The sequence below is a fragment of the Rattus rattus genome, chromosome 2, assembly GCF_011064425.1.
Source record: "Rattus rattus isolate New Zealand chromosome 2, Rrattus_CSIRO_v1, whole genome shotgun sequence".
Taxonomy (NCBI): domain Eukaryota; kingdom Metazoa; phylum Chordata; class Mammalia; order Rodentia; family Muridae; genus Rattus; species Rattus rattus.
The window spans coordinates 70,788,833-70,794,073 of NC_046155.1; the positions used below are offsets into that span (position 1 = coordinate 70,788,833).

Here is a 5,241-nt window from a genome sequence, read left to right on the forward strand (position 1 = left end):
CAGATACTAGGTACTCAAGTTAAATCAGGATCAGGTAAACAATCTAAACCATCCCATAACTTCTAAAGAAATAGAAGCAGTTATTAAAAGACTCCCAACAAAAAAAACCCAAAAAATACCAAAACAAACAAACAAACAAACAAACAAACAAAACCCAAAAACCAGGACCAGATAGATTTAGTGGAGTATTCTATCAAACCTTCATAGAAGACCTAATTCTAAAACTGTTCAAATTATTCCACAAAATAGGAACAGAAGGAACACTGCCCAATTCCTTCTATGAAGCCACAATTAAGCTTATACCTAAGCCACACAAAAACCCAACAAAGAAAGAGAACGTCAGAGCAATTTCCCTTATGAATATTGATGCAAAAATACTCAGTAAATTTCTTCAAACCAAATCCAAGAACACTTCAAAACGATCATCCATCATAATCAAGTAGGCTTCATCCCAGGGATGTAGGGATTGTTTAATATATGGAAATCCATTAATTGAATCCAGTATGTAAACAAGATTATGATCATCTCATTAGATGCGGAGAAAGCATTTGACAAAATTCAGCACCTCTTCATGTTAAAAGACTTGAAAAGATCAGGAATTCAAGGTCCAGTAGCCAACATCGAACTAAATGGGCCGAAACTTGAAGCAATCCCACTAAAATAAGGGACCAGATAAGGCTGCCCACTCTCTCCCTACTTATTCAATATAGTACTTGAAGTCCTAGCCAGAGCCATCAGACAAGAAAAGGAGGCCAAAGGGATGCAAATTGGAAAGGAAGAACTCAAAATATCACTATTTGCAGATGGTATGATAGTACACTTACTGGACCCCAAAAGTTCCACCAGAGGAATACTGAGTCTGATAAACAGCTTCAGCAAAGTGGTTGAATATAACATTATCTCAATCAAATCCATAACCTTTCTCTCCTGAAGGGATAAACAGGCTGATTCAGAAATTAGGAAAATGACAGCCTTCACAATAGTCACAAATAACATAAAATACTTTGGTGTGACTCTAACCACGGAAGTGAAAGATTTGTCTAACAAGAACTTCATGTCTCTGAAGAAAGAAATTGAAGCAAGTCTCAGAAAATGGAAATATCTCCATTGCTCATGGATTGGCAGGATTAATACAGTAAACTTGGCCATTGTTCCAAAAATAATCTACAGATTCAATGCAATCCCCATCAAAATTCCAACTCAATTCTTCATAGAGTTAGAAAGAGCAATTTCAAAATTCATTTGAAATAAAAGAACTTCTGAGGGAATTACCATTCCTGATCTCAAGCAATTACAGAGCAGTGGTAATAAAAACTGTGGTATTGGTACAGAGACAGGCAGGTAGTTCAATGGAATAGAATTGAAGACCCAAAAAATAAATCCACACACCTATGGTCACTTGATGCTAGACAAAAGAGCTAAAACCATCCAGTAGAAAAAGGATAGCATTTTCAAAAACTTGTGCTGGTTCAACTGGACATCAGCATGTAGAAGAATGCAAATTGATTCATTTGTTTCACCATGTACAAAGCTCAAATCCCTGTAGATCAAGCACCTCCACATAAAACCAGATACACTCAACCTAATAGAACAAAAAGTGGGGAAGAGCCTAGAAAATATGGGTACTGTAGAAAATTTCCTGAAAACACCAATGGCTTATGATCTAAGATCAAGAATAGACAAATGGGACCTCATAAACTTTCAAAGCTTCTATATAGCAAAGAATATTGTCATTAGGACCAAAGAGCAACTAACAGATTTGGAAAAGATCTTCACCAGTTCTACATACAATAGAGGGCTGATATCCAATATATGCAAAGTACTCAAGAAGTTAGTCTCCAACGAATCAAATAAACCTATTAAAATTGGGGAATAGAGCTAAACAATTCTCTACTGAGGAATATCAAATGGCCAAGAAGCACCTAAAGAAATGTTCAATATCCATAGTCATCACAGAAATGCAAATCAAAACAACCCTGAGATTCCACCTCACACCAATCAAAGTGGCTAAGGTGAAAAACTCAGATGACAACAGATGCTGGCAAGGATGTGGAGAAAGAAGAACATTCCTCCATTGTTGTTGGAATTGCAAGCTGGTACAACCACTCTGGAAACCAGTGTGTAGTTTCCTCAGAAAATTGGACAGAGTACTTACTACCTCAGGACTTGACTATACCTCTCCTGGGCATATACCCAAAAGATGCTCCAACATATAAAAAGGATATATGCTTTACTATGTTCATAGCAGCCATATTCATAATAGACTGAAGCTGGAAAGAACCCAGGTTTTCCCCCATCTACCCCCCCTTATAACCCCCTCCTGACATTCCCCTGCACTGGCAGTCCAACCTTGACAGAACCAAGGACTTCCCCTTCCACTGGTGCCCCAACAAGTCTATTCTCTGCTACCTATGCAGTTAGAGCCCAGGGTCAGTCCACTAGCCTCTGGGTAGTGATTTAGTTCCTGGAACTCTGGTTCGTTGGCATTGTTGTTGTTCTGTGGTTGCAAACCCCTTCAACTCGTTCAATCCTTTCTCTAATTCCCCCAAAGGGGATCCTGTTTTCAGTTCAGTGGTTTGCTAATAACGTTCACCTCTGTATTTGACATGCTCTGGTTGTTTCTCTTAGGACAGATCTGTATCCTGTTCCGGCTAGCAGTGCAGAGAAGAATCTTAACACCTTCTACCATGTTCTCCCAGCTCCTTCTCTTTGCTCCTGCTCCTTCTCCTCTTTCTAAACCTTTGTTCCTATCCATCCTTCCTTCCCCAGGCTTCTTTCTATCCTGTAACCTGCCTTCCTGCTTAAAGATATCAACCTACACTGTGCTTCTTATTGGCAGGACAAATTTTGGCTCCAGGGTTTTGTGGATAGGTTGATGTCTGGTCTGTATCTTTTCACTGGGAGCTCTGCTTGCTACAGGAGGTGTTAGGGTTCATACATTTAAACAAACAAAAACAAAAACAGAAACAAATTGGAGGGTGGAACTGCCAGAAGCCTAGGCAGGCTCACAGCTAGAGTGAGTGTAAGAGCTGCCTCCACAGCTGCTGCTGCCACTGCCTCCTCTGCCACTGAGCAGAGATAGTGAGGTGGGGCACCTGGCCTGCCATGGAGCCTGACTGGGTGTTTGAAGACAAGACCATCAAGCTTATGTTACTGAAGTGCATGTTTGGGATTTTGTTAAAGGAAGCTGGATACAGTAAACAGAAAGAATCTTAGAAGATGCTTGACTGCTATTGACTGAGTATTTTCTCAGACTAGTCTAAAGGGAATTCCCCACTTATTAAGTGGTGGATCTGAAGTGCAAAATACTTTCCAGATAAGTAGTGGAATGTCATCTGTGATTGTCTCTAGAAAGGTCATTGGAGGGGAACTACCAGAAAAAAATGACTTGTTCATTAAGTACTTTAATCAGTGGTCTGAATCAGATCAGGTAGAATTTGTGAAGCATCTTATCTCACAATCTATTATCAGCATAGCCATATTAACTCTCAACTGAAGCCCATGTTGTAGCAGGACTTTAATCACTGCTTTACCAGAGCAAGATTTAGATCACATAACAGAAAACATTCTTTCCTACCTGGATGCCAGGTCTCTGTGTGCAGCAGAGCTGCTGTGTAAAGAATAGTAGCGAGTAAGCTCCGAAGAGAATCTTTGGAAGAAGCCGATTGAGAGCATGGTGTGCACAGACACTTTCTGGAAGGACCCTCAGAAGGAAGAGGCTGGGATCAGTACCTCTTTAAAAAAAAGAACTACAGATGGCCCTCCCAGCTCATTTTATAGATCATTATGCCCAAAGGTTATCCAAGGCACAGAAACCATAGAACCCAACTGGCGAAGTGGATGACACAACTCGCAGAGGATCCAGTGCCATTCTGAAAATACTAAGGGTGTCTACTGTTTGCAATATGATGATGACAAAATTATCAGTGGCCTCTGAGACAACTCTATAAAGATCTGGGATAAAAGCAGCTTGGGATGTTTAAAAGTGCTAATGGGACACACAGGATTTGTCCTCTGCCTCCAATATAATGAGCGAGTCATTGTAACTGGTCCTTCAGGCTCCAGGGTGAGAGCCTGGGATGTGGACACTGGTGAAGTTCTCAACACACTCATCCACCACTAATAAGCTGTACTGCATCTATGCTTAGGCAATGGACTGATAGTCACTTGTTCCAAGGATGGTTCCATCACTGTGTGGGACATGGTTTCTGCCACTGATACCACTTTACACCGTGTCCTGGTTGGCCACCATGCTGCTGTCAATATAGTAGACTTTGATGATCAGTACATCATGTCTACCTCTGGAGACAGGACCATTAAAGTGTGGAGCATGAGCACCTGTGAGTTGGTCCACCCTCTGAATGGGCATAAACAAGGCATCATCTGCCTGCAGTACTGGGACTGGCTTGTTGTTAGTGGATCATCAGATAATACCATCCGGTTATGGGATTTTTGAATTGGCACCTAAGAGTCCTAGAGGGGCATGAAGAACTGTTCCGGTGCATCCATTTTGATAACAAGAGGATTGTCAGTGGCACTTATGATGGGAAGATTAAAGCCTGGGACTTGCAGGCTGCTGTTGACCCTCAGGCCCCAGCAAGCACATTGTGTCTGCGCACCTTGGTGGAACATTCTGGATATATGTTTTGGCTGCAGCTTGATGAATTTCAGATCAGCGTCAGCTCCCATGATAACACTATTTTTATTTGTGATTTTTTAAATGTGCCTCCCAGTGCCCGAAATGAGTCGTTTTCCCTCCAGAATCTACACCTATATCTCCAGATAGCAGCCTGCACTTCTGTGTTTCCTGGTCTTGAACTCCTGGCTCCATGGCCATCACATGCCTAAGGGAGTTTGTTCACAGCTGAGTTTTGGTGCTGAACTTGGTTCCAGATGCTGCGTAGACACCAAGCAACTCTACCCCTCAAGCCCCAACATTTCTTACTGCACCCCAACTTTACTTGGAGAAGGACTCCTTAGCTCACCACTGCAAGTCAAGCAGCCCCTCATGCCCGTCTCTTCAGTGAAGACCCCAGCACTTCTGATACACATGTTCCCAAGAAGGACACACAGCAAAGGCCTTCAGGAGAAGCCCTGCTTCTAATTTATGCTATCGCTTTGTGCCTTGGTTTGGTACTAAAAGCAGCCTTGTGTTCTTGGTGAAGTACTGGCTGTCAAAGACTACGCAGAGTCTTCAGGGCTTTTCTCTCCAGCATCAGCTTCACCTTAGTCAGTCAGTCA

At 42.0% G+C, this 5,241-nt stretch overlaps 1 pseudogene; it reads left to right on the plus strand.

Annotated features, from left to right (window-relative positions):
• The first annotated feature begins 3,105 nt into the window (after window positions 1–3,105).
• Window positions 3,106–4,786, plus strand: LOC116891411 (annotated as a pseudogene).
• Window positions 4,787–5,241: the final 455 nt, after the last annotated feature.